Source organism: Stegostoma tigrinum, chromosome 19 (assembly GCF_030684315.1).
Source record: "Stegostoma tigrinum isolate sSteTig4 chromosome 19, sSteTig4.hap1, whole genome shotgun sequence".
Lineage (NCBI taxonomy): Eukaryota > Metazoa > Chordata > Chondrichthyes > Orectolobiformes > Stegostomatidae > Stegostoma > Stegostoma tigrinum.
In genome coordinates this window covers 18,230,708-18,244,506 of record NC_081372.1, presented here as the reverse complement: position 1 = coordinate 18,244,506, position 13,799 = coordinate 18,230,708, and the positions used below count along the sequence as shown (strand labels likewise).

The 13,799-nt window shown below is 38.9% G+C and overlaps 1 protein-coding gene and 1 pseudogene across 2 annotated transcripts in view; one reads left to right on the top strand and one right to left on the bottom strand.

Moving 5' to 3' along the window:
- osbpl2b (oxysterol binding protein-like 2b) overlaps window positions 1–13,799 on the bottom strand; it is a 145,984-nt gene that overhangs the window by 106,936 nt on the left and 25,249 nt on the right. The window contains exon 2 of one of the 2 annotated variants that reach the window (XM_059652752.1): window positions 5,509–6,418. The gene's annotated coding sequence lies outside the window, so the exon portion shown is untranslated. Of the gene's footprint in view, window positions 1–5,508; window positions 6,419–13,799 lie in introns of those variants that run through there. The other variant, XM_048550026.2, reaches the window with a different exon arrangement.
- The window catches only part of LOC125461570 (histamine H3 receptor-like), a 57,272-nt pseudogene that overhangs the window by 27,672 nt on the left and 15,801 nt on the right, over window positions 1–13,799 (top strand).

Sequence of the window (13,799 nt, the reverse complement as noted above, 5' to 3'; positions counted from 1 at the left end):
GATGAAGTGGAGGAGGCTAGGACAATTACAACATTTAAAAAGCATCTGGAAATAAAAACAGGAAGGGATTAGGGGGGTATTGGCCAAATGCTGGCAAATGAGACCAGATTCATTTGGGATGTCTGGTCAGCATGGGCGAGTTGGACAAAAGGGTTTGATTTCCATGCTGTATATCTCTATGACTCTGTGACTATAACTTACGCATATTGTCCCAAATTAAATACATTTTTAAAGAAATTAGTGCTTTTCTTTATGTTTAGTGGCTTTATGTTTAATGGATGGTTAAAAATTATAGAGGGCATCAATGAATTCATCTAATTCTGCTTCTGTGTAAGTCCAATTACCTCAGAGGTCAGCGCAAATAAAGGAGGTGACATGTCTGCATCACCTTGTATATGAGTTAATGAGATATAAAAAGGAGCCCTTGAAAACCAAAAAAAAACAGGAAAATGTAGGTCTCAAGAAAAAGTTGAGGAGATTAGATAACCGCACGGAGGCCTATATCACCAAATCAGCCTTTATTTAGTTGTGCACAGTACAATAGCTGTAGCCAACCAGCTGAGAGTCTGTCCACTAATTGAGGAGATTCAAAATCCCCTGTTAATATTGGTCAGCCAGTGCCTCCTGATTGGCCCAGATTAACAAATCCAGTCAAGTGCTTTGTAGTAAACAAGGTCCACATGGTTCCGAAGACTATGAGACCTCAAAAAAATGTATTTTGTGCCTTTCTTAGGTCTCATCTATTGGTTGAAGATGCATATGTTACCTCTTTTTATGAAAGCCTTCATTAAGTGTCAATCTGGCAGTTAACTGGTTGTTGGTCAACCTTCCTTGAGATCAAGAATCCCAAGGCTACAAGTCCTATATTTGTCTTAGCTCTCGATTTAGTCTGTCATTGGTAATGGAGAAATCCATGTCAAACAAATCACTAGATCTTTGTGAGCAGTTTTCCTCATGATCAATGGCAGCGTTCTCAGTCCGTTACTGACAACAAAACCTAATCCCTAGCTTCATAGATTTGAAAAAAACCTGTGTTTTGAAGTTAAGGAATTGAATCAAAATAGAACTGGATTTGTGTACAAAATCTTTTAAAAATCCAGATTTACATAGATTATAAGAAATAAATTCATATTCTGTTCATTGGTTTCATCATTTACTCTTAATGATGGGCATGCAACATAAACCAACTTTTAATTTTGTTTCTAGCAGAAGATTCAGGTTATAGTTGTTAAGGCAATGCATTCAGCCAAAATGTACTGGCACATTGAGAAGAGTATACATTTGTGCAAGAAATAAAACCCGAGAGAAAAATTGTGGCTCACAATTGGGATCATAATCAATAGATATCATGATGTCTTTGTTTTCAGTTTTCATTTCTGCCTCATATATAAAGAAATCCTTTACTGAATATTCCCATAAATTCAATGTTCAATGGTTAGGCCTTTTCCTGATGGGTTTCCTGCATGGTTTTGTGTGTGTGCTTTTGGGGCAGGGTGGTGTTACATGTTTCTCTCTAAGCCAGTGTGTTTAAGTTATGAGTTGGGACACATTACAAGGAGAGCTGCTGAGAAAGATAAAGCACCAGCAGACTGATATCTAACACAATAATTGAAGTAACATCCTTTCATTGAAAGCAAATGATTCTGAGTGAGGACACCAAAATGAAAGTCACAAGGTCTTGGACAATTTTCTAAGCATCATAAACTAGAAACTGGTGATGACAGAATCAATGGATGTTAATGTTTAATGTGTTTATATTCCTTGGTCCAAGATATTAATGTTGAATGAATATATTGGCATTCAAATGCTTGTTTTGCCAACATTAAATTCTGGTTTACATGTGTTTTATAAACCCTCAAATAAAAGCAAAATACTGTGGATACTGAAAACCCAAAGCAAACACAGAGAATGCTGGAGAAACTCAGCAGGTCTGTCAGTATCTGTGGGTTAGTTAGCATTTCTTCATCAGAGCTCCTTTTCATGAATTATCCGAAGAAGTCATGTCAGACTTGAAACATTAGCTCTGTTTCTCTCTCTACAGCTACTACCAGAGTTTCTCCAACTTTCTCTGTGTTTGTTTTATTAACCATTGTTCTCCACCTTTTGATCAAGTATTTCATTATATATCATGTGATAATATCATCTTTCAATATAACTTTCTTCGGTAAAGAGTGAATAAATCGTGTTTTATTGTGATATCTGGCAACTCTTGTACTATTATTGTATTATGAATTTTAATGGATACCTTATGAAGTATTCTCAACCATGTTATTATATTAAGTTATCAAAATAAATGAAGCTATATTAATTTATTGAACTTGATGGCAGTTAAGGTCAAATGCTGTCAATTTATTAACTTGCGGTTCATCTGAGTGAGGAAGGGACCAACAGAATTCTATACCATACAAGCTGAATATCAAGAAGATTGTTGGAAATGCATAGTCTTTAAAAATAATAAGTAGAAGCAAGTTGGAAGAGATGGATAAATTTGGACAATTTCTGAGACAAAAAGAACACACCATGGGGCTTCTTATGTGGTGGCTGCCTGCTGCTTACAAAATATCAGACAGCCTTGTGAAGAGAAGGCAAGCCAAGCTTTTAATAGAGAAAAGAGATGGGTTTTACAACTTTAACTGCTTGGAAACTGGGTTTGAAAGAGATTGGGCCTATGTGCTAAAAGTTGACTAGCAACATTCTTCAGTTTTTCTTTTTCTCCAATATACCTGGTTCTGTCAGTAGAAGAAAAGACCTTAGAAATCTTGCAGCAGAAAGATTGCTCTTTATTCTGGAAGTAAGTCAAGCAGAACTGAAATGTTGTGGGAGGTTGATAAAGTCAAATATCAGGATTTTTAAGGAGTTTCATATGAATTCAAGTCTGATTTGAAGATATCACTTCTTCCATTACATTTTTCCTAAACATTGTACATCTCTGCAGAGCTGTATAGGATTGCTTGTAACGTGAACATGTTTGACTAGATTAAGGGCACGTAGATTAATTCAGGAATATAGTTTAGTTGTTAGCCAGTTTTGCGACTTCTTTAAAGAATAGGTTTATTTATAATAAGTAAGGTGTTTTTGAGATATTAAAGAAATCTGGTGAAAGTCTCTTTGTTTCTGGATAACAGCAGTAAAAAGAAACAAATTGACAATTTTGATGACAAAATAAGATATGTACACTTGGTTTAGCATGTGAAGTAGTGGGGCTTGATTACCAACACACTCTTCCCATTACAGTCACAACAAGATGGAAAAAATTAGGAGAGATCAGGTGAATTAACTAACGGTCATTGAATAAAGGAAGTATTATTTCTTCAGAGAAATGGAATTTCAACATGATCCTTCTCTTCTTCAATAATCTTACAGTTTGGACATTACAGTTTGTTGTTTAAGGATGATTATTGGAGTTAAAGAGTTTCACAGCTTTGAGAACTCAAGAAATATTAAGTTCGAGGAGAAACATCACTGTACATTTTAATTTTAATGTAGTGAGAACAAAGGGAACTAGAAAACATGTACAATTTGGTATAGGAGATAATGGGAACTGCAGATGCTGGAAAATCTAAGATAACAAAGTGTGAAGCTGGATGAACACAGCAGGCCAAGCAGCATCTCAGGAGCACAAAAGCTGATGTTTCGGGCCTAGATCCTTCATCAGGTGAAGGGTCTAGGCCCGAAACGTCAGCATTTGTGCTCCTGAGATGCTGCTTGGCCTGCTGTGTTCATCCAGCTTCATACTTTGTTACAATTTGGTATATATGGGATCTAGAAAGAAAATTCTGAGGTGCAATGTTCATTCAACGCCAATAAAAGAGGAAAGAAAGGTGGCTGCAAAGAATGGTATGTTCAAAGGTAAAGGATCGCCTATTTGGTAGTTTTTTTCTTGAGTCTACAATTTATAACATTGCTGGATATTGGGAAAAGGCAGGGAAACGGGACTAACTGAACTGATCTTCGAAAGACCCACAACTGATTCAAAGAGCTACAAGATTTCTGTCTGCATTTCATGTGTCTATGATTCTTTGACTCTCGTCCAACAACGCAAGCAACATACCAAAAGATCCTTTCCAGACGTTGGATGAATGAATAACTTGTAGCGTGAAAGCAGTTTTGTTCTTCAGATAATGCAGGAATAATATTGTATTCCAAAGAGGAGCCATACTGGGCTTCAAATGTTGACTCTACTTCTCTTTCTATCAATCTTGTTAGGCCTCTTGAGTTTCTCCAGCAATTTTTGTTTTCAATTCAGATCTCCACCATCCTCAATATTTTCATTATAGGAAGCATACTCTTTAGTTCTCATAGTGAACATTATTGACAATATAACTTTCCCCTGATTGTGTAATTCTTGTCATACACCTTAAAATCAAACATTGCGCATAGAGAATTCTTTAGAAATTGGATTTAAAGGGCTGAGAGGAATGTCTTATCCATCAGAATTAGTTATCTGTGAAGGAAAATGGAATGATCAATAGCAAGGAAGTACCTGATAAGGTTAAGTGAGAAAACCTTCACAGATCTCCATAGAAACTCAAGAAAGCACAGCAAATATAGTACTTACTTAAAGGTAGCTACAGAGCCTTGTTATGAAGATTGGCCCAGTGAAAGGATCTATTCAAACAATACATTTCACCTCAATTTCTGGGAGATATAATTCAACAGAAGACTGTTTCTCATGTATTCTGGTTTATTTAGAAGTGGGATAGTCATAAATTCATTGGTATTGAAATGCTAAAATTAGTTACAAAGAGAACGATGAATTGACAACGGAAATTCAAATTAGGATTTCAGTAGGCCTTAAAATATTAGATGCTTTCAAATAACTAATATACTAGGGAATAAGGTTTATTCATTCACAGAAGTCAAAAAAGGTTTACTTAATGAGCAGTTAAAGCATTTGTTGCAACTATTTTGGTTCTTCCCTCCCAGCCCTCTTGTTGCTACTTACTTTGACACCCACATAAGAGGCAGTCAAAAATCGCAAGACCCATGAAGGAATGGATCCCACTACCAATGAAATAAAATAAAACAGATTTTTTTTATGTATCTGACAGCACAGTCAGCATGCTGGAAGAATGAGAAGCTTTTAGATTGCAAGCATGCACAGGAGAATTGAGTCTTTCAGAATTACAGCTCTCATGCAACATACTGAAATAAAAATTAACGTTTCAAAGAAAAGTCACGTCAAACTTGAAACATTAACTTTGTTTCCATCTGCACAGACGCTGCTACGACTGCTGAGTTTCTCCAACACTTTAGAGATTTATTTCAGTTCACTAGCATTCACAGTATTTCAGTTTTAGCTTGGATATTAATTTTAAAGTTTAAGGAGAGATTTGTTGTTTATATTAGATTATATATATGAAAACAAAAATAAATAAAAATCAATTTAATTTTGTTTCGTGCTTATTCCTTCATCTGTAGTCCATTTTCTTTCATGTTAATTACTTTCTTTTACACTTAAGACACTTCATAAAACAAAGTATTCTGACTTCAAACTTTGTCACGTACCTTTATCTTTGTCCTGGTTTTCAATATTCTATTAGTGGAGCGTTCATACGATTTTGAGCTTTTATTGCCTGAAGACCAGTTCCAAAGGCTAACTTTTCCAAAAAACCAAAGTCCAAGGCTGAATGTGTGCATTAGCCACATCATAATTACGCCATGATCCATTTTTAATCTACTTCCTTACTGAACCAGTACAGACTGCCAACAATTAAGTTGACTCATCAATTCCCGGAAGAATCAGATTGAATCCAAGTGATTCTGTGGTTTGATAAGGACTACAGCTTTTCAAAGTTTTTATTGATTTCAACAAAACCATTTCATCAGTGCGGCCTGGATTTTGTATAATGTACACTAAATGCTGTGAACATCTGTTATGTTTGAGCATGCTGGGGCAAAATTTGTAACTACACTTTAACATTTACAACATTACAAAACGTGAAGAGATCTTTGCAATCTTAAAAGCTAAAGGTGCTGAAAGTACTCCAAGTTGTGCACTTTAAAAGTGTATATATTAGTCACAATGTTTTACAAACATCTTCCAAAGAAAATACAATTTCTTATATTCAATGTTTTCATTAGATGTGCATAATTTGTTTTGGTTTCTTGAAACATGATAAGACCACAAGACCATAAAACATAGGAGTGGAAGTAAGGCCATTCAGCCCTTCGAGTCCACTCCGCCATTTAATCATGGCTGATGGGCATTTCAACTCCACTTGCCTGCACTCTCCCCATAGCCCTTGATTCCTTGTGAGATCAAGAATTTATTGATCTCTGCCTTGAAGACATTTAACGTCCCAGCCTCCACTGCGCTCCATGGCAATGAATTCCACAGGCCCACCATACAACGGATGAAATGATTGACACTTCACAACCAAAACTGAAAACTTGTTCACAGCCGAGCTGGTCTGTCCTGGGCAAGAAGACGGAAAATTGGACATGTTGAAACTGTTGGTCACAGTATTATTGTTTACTATTCAAAAGCAAACACACCTTATTTGTTTTACAAAACTTACACAAAGAAACCATTGAAGTAAAAATGATATATGGTAAAAATGTTACAAAATATCACAAATAATTACTAAATAATAGTAGATTCCTCTTTGGGAAAATAACTTGTGGATCTTGAACCAAGGAACAACTCAAGTTCCAACCAACAAACGAAGGTGCCAACCCTTTCACTGCTTTTGCAATGTTTCTACTTAAACAGATCTGATAAAGGAAACTTGCTTGATTTGTCATCTGTTTTAAAAAGAACTTTTAAAATGTAAAATAGCTCAACATGACAATCCAAAACTTGTTGCAAAAATAACTACGAATCCAAATTATCTGTATTAAAAAAATTCAATTTGTGGCAAGGAAGAGAAACAGTAAATTGCTCCAAATTACTGGATGCCATCAACTGAATGGCATTTTCCTGCTCCTTACTTTTATGTTTTGTCACGTGTAAAATGGGAAGTCGTTGTCAGCGTCCTTTTGTCAAGGAATGAATGCACTTGCTCTGCAAATCAATGCAGTTCTCTGCAGAACGCTAGTGTTTGTATTTTATATAGCAAGTATCCTGTTAATGTGGTGGCTCATACTGCCGATGTGAAACTCAAATTTCTAGGAACAATAAAGGGACAATTAAAACAGGTCCAACTCCTGTAAGTAGTAAAATATTCCTGGAGTTATTTAAAAACCTTTAAGCCAAATTTAATTTAAATACATTCGACCTTAATTAGGGATGATTTTGCCAGCAGTGTCACAGACCCCAGCATATGGGAAGGCTTCCTGCCCAATGGAAATGGCCTCACAGTGGCAACCAATGGATTATGGGGCAAAGCGGGATGATAACTCACCACCACTTTCTCACAGGTAACTGAGGGTGGGGCAATAAATGCTGACCCAGCCAGCAATGCCCAAATCCTATAAATGAAAACTTTAAAAAATAAAAGTAAGAGCGGCTCCGTTCCACAAATACAGATGAGAAAGTTATCATCCCTGGTCACAATACTCCATCTGGAGGGTTTTACCCCTGAAAACTGAGAGACCCTCCTCCCAACCCAGCCTGTAGGTTGTCTCAGTTTTTTTACACCTTTGAATGTACCTATACATTCCGCAAGGCGCCTCAACAGTGCCTATCTCTCCCAGTGGGGCTGCTGAGGCTCATAGACTAGCAACAGTGAGCCTGCAGAATCAGGAGTCGATCTACCCACCATCCTTTTTTGGGCATGAACAAAGGTCATCAATTACAGGGCAACCTCGTGGAGAAAGGCTCTGCCCAATCTGGCTCATGGCAAGCCCAGTTATAGAAGCTACACTTTGTGGCAACATTAGGTTCCAGACAGCTGGCTCAGGAGGCTTTATTTATCTCTTGGCCAGGAATCTAGAACATGGTGATTCAGCCTCAGGACTACAGTTGATCATTTCAGAATTAAATGAGGATAAATTTCTTCACTGATAGGTTTGTGATTCATTAAAATTCTCTATCCCAGAGGGCTGTGGATGTTCTGTCTTTGATTTTGTTCAAGGCTGGAGGGGTGGAAGAGTTTTTGGTTTTGTCTGGGAATCGAAGGGTTTGGGGATCATGTTTGTCGTATGTTTGTCATTTATATAAATAGTTTGGATGAGAATGTAGGAGGCAGAGATAGTGAATTTATGGATGACACAAATTGGTTATAAAGTATACAGTAGAGACGGTTATCTAGGGGTACAAAGGGATCTTGATCAATTGGGCTAGTGGGCCAAGGAATGGCAGATTTCTTTTTAAATTATATTTCCTTTATTTTTGTGCTTTGTACCAAGATTCTGTACCTAGGTATCTCTGTACCTAAGATGACACCGTAAGTTGCAACTTGTAAACTTTTCATTGTACTCGTGTGAGTGCATGTCACAATAAAACTAATTCAATTCCTCTGTCTGCTACCATTAAGCCAATTTTCCATCCAATTAGCAAGCTCCCAATGAATCCCATGTGATCTAACTTTACTAATTAGTCTACCATATAGCACCATATCGAAGGCTTTACTAAAATCCAAGTAAACAATCTTCATCAATCATTTTGGTTACTTCCTCAAAAACACAAACAAGTTTGTGAGACATGATTTCCTTCACACAAAACCATGCTGACAATCCCTAATCTTTCTTGCTTCTCCAAATATATGTAAATCCCATCTTTGAGAATCAATTACCAAACTCCAATGTCAGACTCACAGGTCTGTAGTTTCCAGACTTTTCCTTCCAGCCTTTCTTAAATAAAAGCACAACATTTGCCATCCTCCAGTCCTTCAGCACCTCACCGTAATTATGGATGATATAAATATTTTTGCTAGGGGCCTGTAATTCCCTCCAGTGTCGTGGGAAATACCTGACAAGGTCCTGTAGATTTATCCATGTTATGCTTTCTAAGACCTTTTCTTTATTGTGAACTGTATTCAAACCATCAATATTTACTTTATTAAGTTCTCTAGCCTCCATTTCTTTCTTCACAGTAAAAAAAGGTGCAAAATATTCCTTTACCATCTCTCCCATCTTCTAAAGTTCAACACAAAGACAACATTGTTGATCTTTCAGGGACCCTACTTTCTCTCTCTAGTTGCTTTTTTGCTATCATTATACTTGTAAGATCTCTCTGGATTATCCTCAACCTTATCTATGAAGGTAATCTCATATCCCTTCCTTGCCTTCCTGATTTCCTTCTTAAGAAGTACACTCTTTGTACTCTTAAAGAAATTCATTTGATCCAAGTTGTCTCTATCTAACATATGATTCTTCTTTTATTTTTGACTAGAACCTCAATATCTTTATTCATCCATTGCACCCTAATCTTTCCAGCCTTAACTTTCACTTAAAGAGGAATATAATGCCTCTGAGCTTTCATTGTCACACTTTTGAAAGTCTCCCACTGACAGTCATTCCTCTACCTGGGAAGAGTCTATTTTAGTCAATTTTTGAAAGTTCTTGTCTCATACCATTAAAATTTGCCTTACTCCAATTAAGAACTCTAACTTTGATGGAATCCTTTTCTATAACAATTTTAAATCCAATAGATTTATGATCATTAGTTCCAAAGTGTTCCCCTACTATCACTTCAGTCATTTGCCTTGCCTTATTTCCTAATAGTCGGTCAAGTTTTGCTCCTTTTCAAGCAGAAACATTTACATTTTGAAAAAGAAAATGTTCTCGAACACATTTAACAAATTCCTCACCATCCAAACCTTTAACACAATGGCAGTCTCAGTCAATGTTTGGAAAATTAAAATTTCCTACCATTACATTATTCTTATGTGTATCTGAGATTTCTCTACATATTTACTCCTAAATCTCCTTCTATTAGGGGGCTATAGTTCAATCCCACCAAGGTGATCACTCCTTTCTTATTGCTAATTGCAACCCATATATTTTCACAGGATGATCGCTCAGAAATATCTTCTCTAGTTACAACAGTAAAAACATAAGAACCAGGAGCAGGAGTGTCATCTGGCACCCTCAAGCTTGCTCTCCCATTCAATAATACCATGGCTGATCAATTCATAGCCTCAATTCCACTCACCCACCCTCTCACTGTAACCATTAATATTTTCCTTAATCAAAAACATCAGTCTGCCTCCCTCTCTATCCTTCCTATGGCATCTAAAGCCTGGAACTTTGCCAGTCCTGCCCCTCCTGCTCAAGTTTCTGTAATAGATATGATGCTCCAGTCCCATGATCTGACCGACACACACCCTGGATTCATCAGCCTTACTTGTTAGGATGAAGGATCTATTTTTATGCTGAATAACTCAATGACTGTATGGCAGGAAATTGGAGTGGAGACCTGAGCTCAGTCAAGATCACTCTGAATGATGAAGCAGTCTTCAGGAGCCAAATGGTCTACTCTTGCTCTTTTTACTTCTGCTGTTATGGCTGTGAGCACCATCCCTACTATCACGGGTGAACTGTGTGCTTGCAGGAGGTAGGGCTTCCCAAAGTGGGGTTGGGACACCAAGTGGGATCATGCGCTGATGTTTTTTTGGAGCTATGAGTTCTGAGTCAGCAATAGCTGACATCTGCTTTCCCCTGCTGTAAAAAGCCCTCTCTTCCTCCCTCATCATTCTCTCCTCTGAAGGGTTGCAACAGTTGACAACATGAAGCATTGAAGTGCAGGTTCACTTTGGGGAAAAAGGTAAGTACTGCTGTAAGATGTACTTCTGGAGTTTGCTGCATTCAATTATCAAGATAACTTCCTTAAAAAAACCCACCTCATTTCACAAAATACCCCTCTTTTCCTTAATCTGAATTCATTGTCGCATAATATAACTGAAAAAAAAATCAGCAATGATATAACAAGCCAATCTCGCGCACAGATCCCTTCTGGATTCAGCTCCTCAAGCGCATTCAAGTATGCTCAGGTTTCTTAATGGATTTTAAGATTATTTTCTGCCTTTGCTGTTTGTATTGAAATTGGTTTGTAAATCATGTCATGGTGATGTTGGCCTTTGAGTGAAAGACTGACGGGGAGTCTGTGTCCTCTGGCAGTCCTGAGCTAGAGCTGAAGGAGTTCAGACCCCCTACAGTTTCAGGATTGACAAGACAGCGCCAGCTTTTGTGCTCCTGAGATACTGCTTGGCCTGTTGTGTTCATCCAGCTTCACACTTTGTTATCTTACAGTGCCAGCTGTGACTGCTGGTGCTGACCGCGCACTGTACTATGGCTAAGCTGGGGGCCCTGCGGGCGATCGCCGGGGCGGCACCGCTGCTGAGTGCCTCCCTCGGTGCCGAAGTGAACAGCTCTTAGCGCTCGCTTCCCAATCTCGCCCAGAGTACTGGCCGCCTCCCTTTCCACCAAATCTCGGCCACTTCTGCCGGATTCCTGATCACTTTGATGGTTCTCCTGGTGATCACCACCATGCTTGCTTCAGTGATCCCGGCTTTTGTGGTGGATAAGAGTCGGCGGAGTCAAAATAATTTCATTCTCTTAAACCTGGCCATCTCCGACTTCTTAGTGGGTAGGTCAACAGTGACTCAGACGGAAACGCATTCAGCTTTTACACTGTCAGCTCTCCAGGCGTCTCAGTGTTCCTTATTGTCTTTTCTCTCACCTGCGTTTGTTGTGAGAAAGGGTCACTGGACCCGAAACATTAACTCCGACTTTCTCTTCTCAGTTATTGAGCTGCTCCAGCAACTTCTGTTTTTGTTCCTGATTTACAGCATCCGCGTTCTTTTGTCTTGATTTACATCCCGTTCCATACTTTCTATGCTTGTTTCAGGTTTGTTCTCAAACCTCAGATTAGTTGTAGGTCTGTAAGCCTATGTTAAACATTACGAAGGTAAAATCTGCTCAGCAAAAGAAAACTATACCATGAAGCCATGTAACTTACTAATACGCACGTCAACGGAATTGTCTTCACTCAAAACAGGAATTGCTGGAGAAACTCAGCAAGTCTGGCAGCATCTGTGGAGAGAGAGAGAAACAGGTACCATTCGGAGTCCAGTCACCCAGCTTCAGAATTGTCTTCAATATTGTGCTTGTCACAAATGGACTTGTCACATTCAACTGAGGGTTATAGTATATGATTGCTGTGACAAATAACCTTAAAATATGAATTTCAATTCTGAATGTAATCTAATACCTTTCCATCCATCCTTTTTCCTGGTTCAAACTGTGTCAAATTAATCGTGTTCTGATACTATTGTAACTGTCTATTTATTAGTCGTGGTTCCTATTCCCACTTTTGCATTCCCTTGTATGTTCCCTATGTCCTGACCAGCCGATGGATGTTGGGCAAGACTCTTTGCAAATTCTGGCTGATTATGAATGATCTCCTCTGTACATCTTCAGTGTTCAACACGGTCCTGATACTTTATGTCAGATTCGACTGTGTAGCTAGGCTGGAGAGTCCAAATCTACACGCAAACACAAAGTTAGTCCTGTCACCTGTGTAATCTGAACATTACAGCTCCAGCAACCTGCCCCAAACCTGGTGGGCATCATATGTACCAAGATTGAACAGCTATACTCACACACATCAATTTACATGTAATATTTCACCAGGTCCGATTGTTCCGTTGACCCTTTGGAGTTTAATCTTCACAGTGCTGTGTCAGCTTGGAGGCAGTGGAATGGGGTGGATAGGATGGTGCTAGAGATGGGAAAATAGAGGGAGACCTTTTATTGGGATGGCTTCCCTATGCTGGCTAGGGCCCAAATTAGGTACAATCTTTTGATCTCACTGCATGTTATCCTCCCAGAGACGACAGGTGGCATGACATAAGGTAGTATAGAAAGGAAGCAACGATTGTACACAGTGCTTAAGTTTCGGGGTTGTGGGAATGTGGGACACAGCTTGGTAACTCTCATATCACTCATGCCTCCCACTCCAACACAATGCAGTCATTAAATCTTTTACTGGTTAAAATTCAAATCAATTATTTGTCTTCCTGTAAGTACCTCACTACACCAAACATCTTTATCTCTTCTATAAAAACTCCAATCAATTCTTGAATTCTTTGATCACCATTACTACTTCCAATGACCATGGTTTGAACTCAAAAGGATAAAGAAGATATATTGAACTGCCCTTCTCTGGCACTTAGTTCTTATTAATTACCAGTATGTAGGTGGCTGTTGGGATGTCCATTTTACTCAGATGAAACTTCTTTTAAGATGCCCCAGAATATTCTACCTAAATATTATTTACAGAAGTGAGAAGCTGTGGAGTTTGAAAGTCAGCTTGATATTAAGCATTATCCTGCATGGTTAAACCTATATGACTGACCTGGGAGGAGAAACAGTGAGTGTAAAGGCAACAATATAAACTAGAAGATAATAAAATGTGAGGCTGGATGAACACAGCAGGCCAAGCAGCATCTCAGGAGCACAAAAGCTGACGTTTCGGGCCTGGACCCTTCATCAGAGAGGGGGATGGGGGGAGGGAACTGGAATAAATAGGGAGAGAGGGGGAGGCGGACCGAAGATGGAGAGTAAAGAAGATAGGTGGAGAGGGTGTAGGTGGGGAGGTAGGGAGGGGATAGGTCAGTCCAGGGAAGACGGACAGGTCAAGGAGGTGGGATGAGGTTAGTAGGTAGCTGGGGGTGCGGCTTGGGGTGGGAGGAAGGGATGGGTGAGAGGAAGAACCGGTTAGGGAGGCGGAGACAGGTTGGATTGGTTTTGGGATGCAGTGGGTGGGGGGGAAGAGCTGGGCTGGTTGTGTGGTGCAGTGGGGGGAGGGGATGAACTGGGCTGGTTTAGGGATGCAGTGGGGGAAGGGGAGATTTTGAAACTGGTGAAGTCCACATTGATACCATATGGCTGCAGGGTTCCCAGGCGGAATA